The 14,505-nt window shown below is 38.6% G+C and overlaps 1 protein-coding gene across 4 annotated transcripts in view; it reads right to left on the bottom strand.

The window, feature by feature from the left end:
* The window catches only part of sulf2b (sulfatase 2b), a 112,755-nt gene that overhangs the window by 69,462 nt on the left and 28,788 nt on the right, over positions 1-14,505 (bottom strand). The gene's annotated exons all lie outside the window — the stretch shown is intronic.

Raw genomic sequence — 14,505 nt, 5'->3', positions numbered from 1 at the left:
AAAGAACAGTCATGTTAACAAACATCATTCTACTGAACTTCCATTTTGAAAACAAAATCAATCAGATAAGAAGAGACCACAATATCTGAGTGACTGAGGCGTTTCTCTTGTGGGAAACTGATGGGAGTAACCGACCCAATGAGGAAATGGCCCGCAAAGCCAAGTGTCTTCCCCTTGGGCCTAAAATGTCATCTTCACCTTATGACATTGGAAGTGATCTATGAGGATATAAGCTCCTCATCCTACACTCTGAATCAAACCAAGGGAGCAGATGTGACACGCTGGGGAGAATGACTGTAGTCGCAATGTTAAAAAACATTATGGGTTCAATTATGGTGCAAACTCCCAGCTGTGTTTCTCTCAGATGAATTACTGCCCGCGTTCGGTTTGACTTTTTGGCCGGGCAGTTCTCTATATTGGTTTTCTACACCCATGTTTGTTTTTACACTCGCAAAGAAGAAGTCACACAGATTGTTTTGGTGTGGTCGTGTTATCCGCTCTGCGTTTGATGTGCAGCACTCTGTGTTCTATTTAAATTAAATTATAAACTTGCCGCACAGATGAATGCAGCTCAGAATCTGGTTAATCCTAAAAGCAAACCCAGAAGTGCCCCGGGCTGCCGTCTTGCATGAACACTGTGGATGTACAATAGTTCTCTATTCACAAGACTACTTCTATTTGCATTCTGTGTATTGGTTTTCAGAGGACTGGGGAAGATCCTGGAATATTTATAAGTTACAAACCTTGGAGCCATTTCTTTCATTCTTTCAAGCATTAGGTGTGAAATGTATATAATTTCATTACCTTTACCAGTTACAAAGCTAGAAAACAGAGCAGGAACCAGTAGCTTTCACCCCTGCTAGCTACGAGACTATTCCATTCAAAGAGACACTACTTATTTACATATACTTATTTATAAAAACACCAAAAAGAACGGAAGTAATCAGTGTCTTTTGCAGTGAGTTAAGGCGCACACAGACACTTGCTGAAAAAGGACAGCTTCAACTAACATGTGTGCTGAAGTCTTCATCCATTAGTCTTGACAGAATATGAATATTAGTATTCCTCTAGGAATGGGAAATAGGTCTGTTTTAAATATGCAGAGACGAGACAGTAGGATACAATTCCCTGAAGTCTTAGGCAGTCGAATTTCTAATGAATTTTCCATTTGTATCACTATATGAGACAAAGCGATGTGAGTACAACTAATACATACACAGTGAATATTAACATGGAAGGTAAATATGTTGCTAGAAAGCTGTCAGCTATTGCATGAGATTGTCACCTAAAACTGTTTTAGCCAGAGGACCATGTAGCAAGGCTTAGCAGTCCTGCTTATATAACCCATTCAAAACAATCACTTTACAAAAAGAGACAATAATAAGCAGATTCTATTAATTAAATAAATTGCACAAATCATTAATAGAGTATATTTTCAATTAAGATCATGTTTATCTTTCACAAATGGAACACCTGATTTCCCTTCACTGGCATCTTCAAATGCTTTACTCTCACACTTGCCCATTAGTACTGTGCTTCTGGGTTAGCTGACAATAAAAAAGAATATATAACAATCTGAAAATATGTTATACTGCAAGGAAAAATACACTATGAGAATACTCATAAACAGACAATATGAGACTTAGGAAAATGTGAATTACAAGATCAGCTTTTTGTTGTATCAGAGCAGATACTGGACTGGGCCTAGGATTTGGGGGAAAAAATAAGTATTTGATTTAGGTGGGGAATGTTTTGACAGCTGTTGGTAAATGCAGATGCTCTCATCTCCAGCAAGGTTAATTTCATTTTAGACGCATGTGTTCAAACAGTGCATTATCATATACAAATAAAACTATATCAACAGAGATAAAAGATTCCTGGTGTGTTATTTGCTTGGCATTCTGCTATAAAGCTAACCCACTTTGTGTACGTGTGCACCAATACAACAAAATCAACTCTACATTCATAACCTCCCGTGATACATATATCATCCCTCCCCTGTGTTACCCGTTCTCTATTTCAATGAGCAATTCCCAGTACAGCCCATCCCTCCCTTCATTTCAGCCATGTGTCTCTAGAATAATAGCCGTCACAGGAAAGATATTTAAAAACACTAGTGCTGTTTTTCAAGGGGGACAGCCATTAAATTGTTTGAGTAATGAAACATTTTGTATCCCCTTGGCCATAGCTAACTAAGGCATTTGTCCCTTGTGCTGTAGGCTATAACTTTTCCTCATTTATTAAATATTTCCTGAGCATGTCCTCATTTTATCTTTGAGGATTTGAAGGTGCTCTGAAGTCCTCTTCATTTTCCCTGCTTTCATGTTGTCACCTCTAGTTTCACCTGGCCTTCCCTCTGGCGACAGCGGTGATTGATTGCATAGTGACTGTTGGCTAAAGCTGACCCGCAGCTTCTGTTCCTCATCCCAGCATTGATGTATAATTCAACCTTCGAAGGGGACTTTTTTTTTTCCATATCAGTGAGGTATAAGTGCACAAGGAAATCCAATAGTTACAAAGGGGTTTTCAAAGCTTTTTGTTCCAGACAACAATAAGCTCCCTATTCTCCAGTGATTTAATGGGAAAAATCTAACTTGGGGATTTTAAGCTGGACTTAACTTCCAAATAAAAAGTGTCTCATGCTTTACAAGGGAACAGAAACTTTCAAAGGTCACCAAGACAAACTGTTCAATTCAGCAAACTTATCATTTATACTCGAGAGAAGGTTGGAAGACATCTGTTCGAGTGTCACTTATTCCTCTTAAAATTAAAACTGTCCCAATGTAACTGGCTTGATGAGTTCTTGGCAAAATGTAAAAGATTTCAAAAACAGCAATTGAAAAGAAAAATCACTTCAGACGTGCGAGATTGTATCTCAAGAGGTTCCCGTTGTACTCTCGTTAACCTGCGCCGTCCAGGGCTTTCATTATCATCAGTCATGTTCTGTAATCGAAGGCAGCAATGTATGAAACTCGCGGTGCACTCTGTGAGGCTGTGCGTACATCGAGAGGACACATCCACTGACAAAAGACAATGTAAAATCATAAATAATGGATTCTTTGATTTGTTCATTAGGACGAGAATGTAGAGTGCAGTTCTCACTAATGTGCCGGTGAATCGAGCTGTATTTCTCCTCCAGCTTACTTTAATCACCATCTTAATTCAACACCTTTCGCCTCGGCCTTCTCCTTAAACCTCGTTATTGCACACATATGTCTGGATTGGGTGATTGTCAATTTAGTTGTTGTTGTTTTTCCTCCCCTGGTGTTCAAGAGTATGAGTCCAGACTTTTTAAATAAATAAACGTACACACGTACACACGCAAGTGATAGTCTAATCAATGCTCCAGCCAAGCCGATGCAAACAAATGGGTCGGTTAAAACGTTAATGATGTGCTCAATGAGAACAGCAAGTGAAAGGTAGTTGCCTTATACCAGTGTAAATAATGCACAGCTAGACAACACATTAGGGTAGTAAAGATGTAGTCTCCCACCCCCCCACCCCCCTTTATGTGAAACTCCGAATGTAGAAAGTTGAAGGCAACGATACATCAAGTCTGTGGTGTTCCTCCGCACCATTCATCAGTTCCCAGACTTGTCAGTGCCTAAAGACTATTTGTCTAAATGTTCCTGGTATCATTTTTCTTTAACCACTCCCTCCGACCAATATAGCGAGAACGATGTCAGGAGAGATGCTTTACAGCGTCCAGACAGCAGAATTAAAGAGGTTACTCTGAAGCAAATACACCCACACCAAAAATCGGGCGTTATTGATCTTGTGTCTGCACTAGTTTTAAAAACACGCTCCAGCTGCCTATTTGTGAGAGGCTGAGGGAGTGAAGAAGGCCGCATTACAAAACTACTTTTCTCCTGACATTGCACTACAGTCATTTCTTTATAAATGAGTTAAGAATATACACAGCTACTGCAGCAAATCTTTCAGGGCTGGAATGAAGCGTGCTGATTAGAGCAGGCAGCTCCTGGACTACATTTATGTCTTGCCCATGGTTGTAGAAGTGGAGTTTTTTTTATGCTTCAGCTTGGGCTAAGGAAACCCTTTATTTTAACAGTCGGCTACCCTTTAATGAATGGAAGTTAGGCTAATTAATTGAATCTATTCATAAGATGCACATCCCATGCCTGGTGTGTTATATTACAAGACAGAACAGAAAAACTTATTTATTACAAGAAGAGAAAGAAAACACTTACTGGCAGAGACTCACCCGGTCGGACATTTAAATGCACATACATCAATACATACAGATTTTAAAAGAAAAGTAATGTGTCTGTTTTTATTCTCATCTTTTTATTTTCCTGAAGGATGCTTTTTACAGTCAGGGTGCCATGGCAACAGTTATTGGCAAGAGGGATTACATTGGTTAGTTTTCATTTCACCCGAATGATGTTTGTTTGTCATATTCTACAAAGTACATATGGATAACATGCAGAATGAGAGTACAGCATAACAATAGCATAACTCATAAATAGCATTACAATAGTGCTTAATTCTGTGACTATTATTACAGCACGGTGTTAGAGCACTAGTACAAGCTATTCTAAAAATAACAAATTATGTCTTATTTCAGGCTTGATCCAAGATCTTTGTGGGGAAGCCAGAGGAGGGCTGGTGTAGATAAGAATTGCTAGTGAGTGTTTAGCTAAGACCTCTGGAGGTTTAGGAAGTTCTAGACAACATCTCCCCTGAAGCGACACGCGCCAGTGGGTTGCTAATGATGCCATGTTGCCTCTCGGCCTCCTGGGAGCAGCTACCTGAGCTTCAGAAAGGCACCTTCAGTAAACAAGAGCCATCCCTGCAGCTGCTGGGAACACAGGGGTCACAGAAGGCCACCTGAACAGACAGTCTTCAACGTCAGGTGCTGAAGACGTGCCCAGGAACTGAATGCAGCTGTGGTTTTCTTTTCATTCCAGAGATGTGTCACGATCCTGGTCAAAATCAGGCGTGGTTTACTTTTCCAGTCAGTCTCAGATTAAGACTATGCCTTTTGTGTGCTCAACGATTTTCTTGGAATATATTGCAATACACAGAAATTCAGCCCAGTGTGCGTCTGGTTTTATTCTTTCAGTCACATGCGAATAGCTAGTGCACCACGAGAGCCCAGTAAACCACACTTCTACACTTCTCAAGTCTCAGCCCCCTTTCACAGCAGTCGCCTCTGGGGAGTCACATGGCAACCATTTTGAAGGAGAAAACGATAAGAATGGTAAAACTATACAATTGTACACTATTCTCATCATGCCTAAAGCCATTGTTTATAAGTAACACCAAGGTAAATATCAATTCACGTTTTAGTGTAGATCCAGACTTACTTAAAGTAATACACTGAACTATGTGCAGTAAGTGTTCCTAATGTTGTTTTTTAGTTTGTACTATAGGTACATTATAAAACAGTAAGAGCAAGTAACAGTAAGCCAAACAAATATGGGAAATGGTCCAATAAGGTCACACATCTCTGACTGACCTATTTTCTAACCAGCTTTTCCAGGACAAATTGGGAGAAACCCACTACAGAGCGGCTATACAATTTATCAGTTTAACTACATATTTATCCAGTGTTTACAGGTGCATTACTTGGTAATTATAACACAAAAGCTGAAAAGTAATGCATTAATTACACTATAATACTATACCATACCTGTCCATCACTATATTATTATTATTTTCATTTTTTTTAAACTATAGTTTTAGTATTGGGGTTTTCTCCTGGGTAGACATGCAGACATTGGAACCTGTCATTGGAAACCTGTGCTTAATTAGGTCACCGTTTGACCTGCACAAAGGTTTAATGGTCCAGGTCTAAAAGAAGAAAGACCTAGGAGTCTATGTGGACTCCTCACTTTCCCCATCCAATGTGGGGAAGCAATAAAAAAGGCAAACAGAGTGTTAGGGTATATTGTCAAAAGTGTAGAATTGAGAACAAGGGCAGTAATGTTGAGACTGTACAATGCACTAGCAATGCTAGAGCTCATCTGGATACTGTGTACAGTTCTGGGCTCCACACTTCAAGAAAGATATCGCTGCTCTAGAGGCAGTTCAGAGGAGAGCAACCAGACTTATTCCAGGTCTGAATTGAATGTCCTACTGAGAGACTGAGGGACTGAACCTTTTCACCCTGGAACAGAGGAGACTACGTGGGGATTTGATTCAAGTCTTAAAAATCATGAAAGGCATCGACCACATCAAACCAGAGGAGCTTTTCCAGATCAGCAGGGACACACGCACCCGGGGACACAATTGAAAATTGGTATTCAAGACAGAAAACAGGAGACACTTCTTCACACAGAGAGGCGTCACAATCTGGAACAAACTCCCCAGTGATGTGGTTGAAGTTGAAAATGTGGTAACATTTAAAAATAGTGATCCTTGGATAACTTAGTTATTAATGGACACCAAACAAGCACGATGAGTCGAATGGCCTCCTCTCATTTGTAAACTTTATGTTCTTATGTTCTTAAGATGCAATCATAGGTGTTGTGGATGTGTATTAAAGCTTTATTGGATAAGGAAACGTTTTTGAATTTGTATTATTTCTGCATATCCACCCAAACTAATTTCTGACTGCTTTCATGTAGCTTGATTGCATCACGATTATTTAAAAACAAAAATAGACAATATCATCCCACAGATATAAATAATAATAATAATAATAATAATAATAATAAACAACAACAACAACAATGGCATATGATGCTTTGGAGAAGATATAATGGATTTCCCCTTTTAGTGTAACGCAATGAGACCGAGCAGGAAAAAAGACCAGTCTCAGCTCAATGTGCTTCTCTGCCAGGTCACGCAACGACAATTAGTTGAGTGAAGGAGGGATTAACCCAAGGACCAGTGGTGGGAAAAGACTTCCCTCTTAACAACTGTACTTCCAGGATTTGCCTCAGCAATTCAAGACCGTAAGATCTTGCTTTGGTAAAAAGAAAAAGTCACTACAGAGCAAGCGTGTGTGTGTAAACTCAGCTTGTACTTTTAACTCACATAACTCACAAAAAATAACATATCCTCATATGACTAACTAAGATACAACAGCCTTTACTGGACCACTCTTACGTTTTGCAAAATTTCAAGCACCCACCTCATGTATCTCTGTGCTCTCATAGACCCTCCTATCTACTGTATCTCATCAAAAGGCTTTGGACTCCCTCGGTATGGAACAGTACTGTAGGTGGGGTAAATGAACCAGTTGGCAGCTGGAACCATGAAAGATGCAGCAAACAGGTAAATGACAGAACATAAAGCCGAGGAAAACGTATTTCTGGAAGCCGGGGAAATCTGCAGCCATAACATTCAGAAACAGTGTGAAAACACGGACGATCTATTAATCAGTAATTAATCAGTAAAAAAGAGTCATGGTAAAAATAAATTAAAAAATAAATCTGATTTTGCTTTTGTTTCATTTTTTAATAATAAAGTAGAATGTATCTTAGACACAGAATTACATGCTTTCCCTTTTCAGCAATGTATTTACTCCAGAGTGGGTCACAGTTCACATAAGTATCACCTAAACAGAGCATGCCGATTCATGTTATTTTTTTATTGTTTTGTTTAGGTTGTTTTTGCTTTTTTTGTGGTTCCCCGATACCACGCCCAAATCAAGATACACACCCTAGTGATTCAGTTCTACACGGATTAATGTCAGCTTAAACAACATGAGATTTATGAAAAGGCTTCACCTACGCATACTGGAATCTACAAAATGTATACTTGTAGGTACATTTAATCAGTTGGAGACGTGTTCCGGACATGTCCTGGTCTCTTCCTCCAGTAAACTGTGACCAGGCATATTTTCTCAGTAAGACCAGCTGCAGTGCTTAACATTTGCAAGAGTCAATCACCCTTGCTATTTTTATTCCCATACAAGAACACAAAGCAGTAACCTGTTGCCCCTGGCCAAGCAATCACATTGACAATAATAATTGGTCTGACACCAACCCGGATTACACATAAAAAAACATAAAACATCGCTCTTAGCCTCTGAACTCTGCTAATTGGTTATTGTAGATGATTACTTAATCTTGTAATTAGGACCGTGTTAAACAACCTTTCTTAACAGAGAGATGTGAGAATGAAGGATTGCATTAAAGTCTCCTTTGGATTTTATTATAACACATATTTGTTTTGCTATAGCCTGTAATATTACGATGTTGGAGATTATTTGAAGGTTCCCGATGTGTTTTTATTTTTTGGTTAATTTATTTTTGGCCACAGAAATTTCCAAAGGGCTTGGCTAGTCCTCGTTTCTTCCTCGTTCCCCAACTGGAAAATGATGAAAACAGGGGTAGGACAGTATAGAAGTCAAAGTCAGAATGCGTGTGCAAAATAAGTGAACTCTCATTAGAGGAGAGACAGAGCAGTGCTTTTAAACACAATATTTTATGCATGCGGTCACACTGCTTAGCCTGTGTCGGCTGCTTGTTTCTTCAAAGCCTCACCAAGTCCAGAGCGTTTGATACAACACATGTATCGGCTTTTGTGCCTGTCTTCTTCAATCCCTGTACCTCTCTACTCCCATCCCAGTATTGAGTTTGGTTTGGACGCGATGCACACAGACCCAAGGGAGAGCCACGGTCTAGTATCTACCTTGATGTGAAAGCAGTGTAAACACCTTCTGCCTATTGCATCTGTTTAAATATACTATTTGCAAGCAGTCCATTAGAAAGGATTACTGTAAGGAAAGATTCAGCCCGAGGGTGTTTTTGCACAGCCTCCACAGATGGGCATCCTCTCCCCAGATTCCCATTAAAAAAAGATATGTAATTTTCCATTCCCAAAGGTGTCGACCTGATCTTATTCACTGAATATATATCTTCCCCAGTTTCCTCCATTCCTCCATTCCTTCTTCCTGGCACAAAATGTCTACCATAGCAATTCACAATTATCACAACTATTATAAGGAAACGAAAGTGATTCACAGAGACGCTCAGCAAAATGAATGAATTGTCCATAATTTTTTCTACCTGGCCAAAGGTTATTTCAGACCTTATATTCTACTCTTCTAACAGAAGCATCGAATACAGTATATTTTATCCACCTCTAGCTGAAACCCCTCCAAAACACACTTCTTTCTGTTTACACTCTTTATGATGACAGAGAGCAGGCCTGCATGGACAGCAATTATTCTTGCCAATGGTAATTTGTCTCTGACTCTGTGTATTTGACTGAAATCATGGATAACAGTTAAGGAACCATAGAGAGAGAGAAGAAACAGATTGTATTTTGGAAACATTCGTGGCAGTGATGCAATGGGAATCAGAAAAGTGGAGTCGAGGGAGAAGTCTGTTCTTTCTCTCTTTGCACTTTCATTAAAGACTTCTGAGGTTTACACATGAGCCAGCACACAATGCTACATGCTCTAACCAATTCATCTAATATCCTTAATCCCACCTCCTGCTCTATACCCCCAGTTTAGATCAATAATCGCAGGTATTCCTTATTGATTCAGTGCAATGATATTTAATTACTTACGGGTTAAAGAGTTAAATTACTAACATATCAAGCTCCCTTAAAATACACTACCTTTACTGTTGCTATTAATGATTCATACAGTACAACACAGCTGTATTCTGCCTGGCTTCAGAGATGTGTTGACAGCATCACAGCCATCCAATACACATGTGATTGGTCAGGGGGCAGCCAATATGCGATTTCAGTAACCGTGCCAAACCCTGTCAGTACCAGTTACATTTTCACAGAAAATCCAAGAAAATGCATGAGCTGGAAGACCAAACGCACAGTAATTTAAAGGTATAGAACACACGTGATTTCTTTGGAAATGCATTAATTAGTTTATTATGTTCTTATGTTCTTATGTGGAAAATAAGTTTATCTTCTGAAAGAGCACAATGCAAGTTCAAACATGATATTTGTGTCTCTTTTTCCTGGCCCTGGGATTAACATGAGGGTGTGATTCACCCCCCTACAATGATTATATAAAATGTAATTAAACTGTATGTCTTTTGTGTGTGTGTGTGTGTGTGTGTGTGTGTGTGTGTTATATATAATCTCCAATGGTTTAAAACCAATCTTAAAAAACTGCTCTGCAGAAAATGAAAAAGCGCCACTACAATGCAAGAGTCATGAGGCCCACAATTGAGATGCAAAAAGGACATATGAATTGGATCCTTTTGACCGAAGAATGGCTCAGAGGAAAATGATAAAATGATAGGGGGAAACAATTTAAGAATACAATCATATTTTAAATGCCTCTCCCGACAAGTCCATAAGTAATGTGCAGCCATTTCTGGCAGCCCAATCCATTTTGAAACAGCCAGCGTTTCTCTCCTACAAAGTTATAGTTTTGCTGACTGTAGGGCATTATTCTAAAAATAATTTCTCCTTTATATACTGTAATGGATAAGAAAAAAATATTTTAACAAGCACAGTCATAATGACTGCTATACTTTTATTATGAAACATATAAATCAAGACAATCATTATGAATTCATATAGAATGTATCTGTTATTTATTACACTTATAAAGCATTATAGGAAAACTATACAATGAAACTGCTGTAATCTGTTTCTCATCTATTTAAAAATGAATCATACAAGATACCCGAGCATACTTTAAATACAGGCTATATTTTACAGTAAGGATGCTGTTTTAAGGGCACAATAATGACTGGAACCTTCAAATGCTGGAATTGAAAAGGGTTGTACAGCTTTGTTGTGTCTCAGTCATATCCAGATTACAATTATGCTGACACAGCTGCGCAAGGATTTCTAGATAAGTTTGCTATAACACTTAATGCCATAGGGTTAAGCTTGATCCCTGTGTCTGATCTGAATGGTAAGATTCATGGCCATGTTCTCCATTCCCCAGTCAAACAGAGGCTGCTGAAAACCGACTTTAGAGCCGGGTTAAAAATAGTAGGGGTTGGTGCAACACAGAGGACAGTGTGAACAGAATGGAATTGCAAGCAATCATATAACAGAAAAGAAAATTAAATAAATGCATGCAAATTGCCAGATGCTGGACACTAATAATAATAATTATAATAACAACAACAACATGCAGTATTTTTGCTGTACATCTGAACGCACACAATTGAAAAGTATGTATTTAAAGTATATCACTATTCAATTCTACTGCAACATGGACTGGAAATGTAAGAATATAACAGTTTTATATTTTACCCTTGAATACTAAACCATATATTCAGTATATATACACACACGCACACACACATATTCTATGCATTGTAATGAAGTGGGCCTGCTATTCCTTGTTGGGTTTACAGTTTCTCTGTATTGTATTATGCATAGCTCCTTGACATTAATGTATAATACTGTATTATAGTCATAGGAGACATGCATGAAATAGATCCATCTAAAAAACATAAAATAGAAAAGGAAACTTCCACAATAAAGCTATAGACTGAAGGCAAGTGTTTTCAATGTACACCAGGTGTGTCTCCCAAAAGGCACTTTCCACATGCAAGGGTAATTGATCCTGAGACAGCAGCGAACAGTGCTGAGAAATCAATCAGCTCAAATCAATCCATATTGCAAAGAACTGGAATATATTCAATATTTTCCAAGATGAATCAGTTCTCTGCAAATTCTGGAAAGATATAACTGATACATTGATACAAGTGTAGGTTAATGAGCACAACTATGAAACTAATTGAATCACTGAATAACATGGTTTCAAATGAAGGGTGTGGACACTTTCAACTCCAATTGTTTTTTTTCCAGGCTGCTTTTTCTTGATCTGCACCAGCTGCCTCAATTACAGGTAGAGGGCTTCTACAATTTCTCGATGTGATTCCATTACTCAGTCAACCTACACACACCGTGCAGCAGAGCTCATCTTATCCCAAGCTTATCAGAGACCAGTTGTCTACTCAAGATATCCCTCCAGGGGAAAATATAATAATATATGGAGAAGAAAAGCCACAAAGAAAAGTAACTGATATCTGTAATCACCCTGGAGTCATTTCCTATGTACTTCTGATTAAGAAGTAATTGAAAGTACCAGCAAGAAAACAAAACTAAATGCGTTTGAAAGCCGAGGGAAGAGCGCTGACTCTGTGTGCTTTCCAACCTCCGTGCGGACATTAGGCCTCTCCTGAACGTGAGCTCCTCTTGTTTACACTTGACAGAGATTAGGAGATAGACGAACTCAGAGACAAAGAGTCTGCCCACCGTCATCCTTCCGTTATTGGACAGATTACAACAACTGCCATATATACAGGTTGCTCTCAGGTAGGATTTTCAAACCATGTAGCCTACAGCACAGGCCACTGAATGAATCCGTCTGGTATGTGACTCACAAGTTAAGCATTATGTAGATGGAATGAGAGGTTGCTGACGGGGTTTACTGCACTGGCACATGGCACATGGTGCAAGATGTGTGTTTTAAGGTACCTGTGTACTGACGCTGTTCCTGATAAAGTCATGAGGCCATGCTCAACCACAAATAAGAGATTCAATATCAGATAAATATCAATAGCTAATCCTTCAAGGGAGCATGTAATTTACAAATAACGCTTGCATGATGTCTTAGAAAAGAAGAAGGATGCATGTATTTCTTTTATTTTATCCTATTATAAGTGGCCAGCTGTAAAAATAAATTAAGATAAATGGATAAATTATAGTTCTTGCCAATTCTCAACTAATATGTTCCTGTACTTTTGTAATACCAGCTGTGACACGGTGAATTTTGGGTCCTGTTCACAGTAGAAAGACCCTAGACACAGTGAGTATAAGATTTCAAAAAAATGCCTGCTACTGTATTTGGACAGAAAATACAGAAATCTTAGGCTTCAAACACCGGAAACTGCAGCGTGCCAATTTCATGAAGCGCAGCGGCTTTTCCACAGCATTCTCAAACAAGTCATGTCACGGGATGCTCCGGAGACAGAAGAACCAACCAAAATAATTACATAGTTGGCCTAAGCAAAGCTCTAGATTAAACTAGTGGCAGGTCAACAAAAGCACGGGGTTTACCCAATGGACAGTAAGAATCTGGGAAGGGTCGGTGATGCAGACCACTGGGGAACTGTTAGAAACATTCACACCCCTCCAAAGCAGCAGTACACAGAAACAGATGCTCCAGTTCATTGTGCCATGTACTATACTACATTGTTGTATCCTAAATGTTTTTATTAAACCACACTAAACCACGTGATTTTTGCATTATGTAACTTTATAACTTCTTCTCCTTTGTTTAAAATGTGATTGCATTTATTTCTTGATTACTATAAAATCGGAATCTGCATTAACTTTTTCCTGTTTATACTCTTCTAATTAGGAATCAGCGGTTGTTAATCACCTACAACCCTAATATTAATGAGCTATACGAAGACTGGCACACCTGTCCTCCGAAATATGAACTGTCAAGCAATTAACTTATTTTCACACTGTAGATGAAAACTGTAGAGTTGTGGCATCAGAGGGGGAGACTAAATAATAATAATTAGAAATAAATAAATTGTGTAAACAGTTGTCCAAGAGCTCCCCTCAAAAACTCTTAAGAAATCACTGTCATCAAAGTTGGTAAGAAGTTAGGAATCTCTGGGAAGAGGGATATTCAGGAGTGCCCTGCAGTTAAAAATATGAATCCTCTCCCGTCAGCTGTGTACTGCATCTTTTATTGACTGACACAGAATGGTTATGACAGTCTAATTGACTACAGTAGAGTTTTTTTCCTTTTCTCTTCTTGAAATATCTCCCATTTCCTACTTACCTTGTGTATCAGCACTGCCGCTTAAGATGGCTTGCGTGCAAACCATTTATAGCACAGGATAGAAGCCCTTTTTGTGTGTTTAAGATAGACAGGCGCCCCAGGAGAAACATGGAAATCAATAACGACTATTCACTGAGTTGAAATCCACACCTGTTTTCCTGTCTCCGTCACATTTGGAAAAACTGGAACGCTATGGGGTCACTTGGTTCATTCCAGCAATACAGACAAAATAATAAAGGAAAAATAAAAGTAAATAAAACTAAATTAAACACAGATCCCCATGAAAAAACAACAAATAAATAACCGATCACATTTAAATTAAGGATATGTACTGCAGTAGACCACTTTAAATCATAGTAGTAGCTTGCTGAATATTAAAAATATCCAATGGCCTACTTGATCCATCAGGAGATTCCCTTGAGAAATGTACCTTTTAACTCAAAAGTAAAATTTGCTTATACTTTACTGCCAAACCAGAGAAGCAGTAAAATGGTATGTGGATTTTCACACGTCTGATTAGCATAGGATAACTGAAACAAAAGGACAAGGGGAAAGCTCTGATGAAATTAAAAAGCTTCCTAATTCTGTAATCTAACAACTTTTATGTCAAGTGAAGCTCTTAACTCACAGTGTCTTCAATTTGAATATAAAGGAGGATGTATTATCCTGAAACTCGGAAAAGGGAATGATTGCTACAAGAAATGTGAACTGTTGACTGTAATTGGAGGGAGAATATAATTTTCTATTCCCCTCTCCAATTATTACAGACGATTTTGAAATCTTGAGTGAGG

Source organism: Amia ocellicauda, chromosome 4 (genome assembly GCF_036373705.1).
Source record: "Amia ocellicauda isolate fAmiCal2 chromosome 4, fAmiCal2.hap1, whole genome shotgun sequence".
In the NCBI taxonomy this organism is placed as follows: domain Eukaryota; kingdom Metazoa; phylum Chordata; class Actinopteri; order Amiiformes; family Amiidae; genus Amia; species Amia ocellicauda.
Note: the sequence above shows the minus strand (reverse complement) of the source record. Positions and strands in the feature narration are given on the sequence as shown.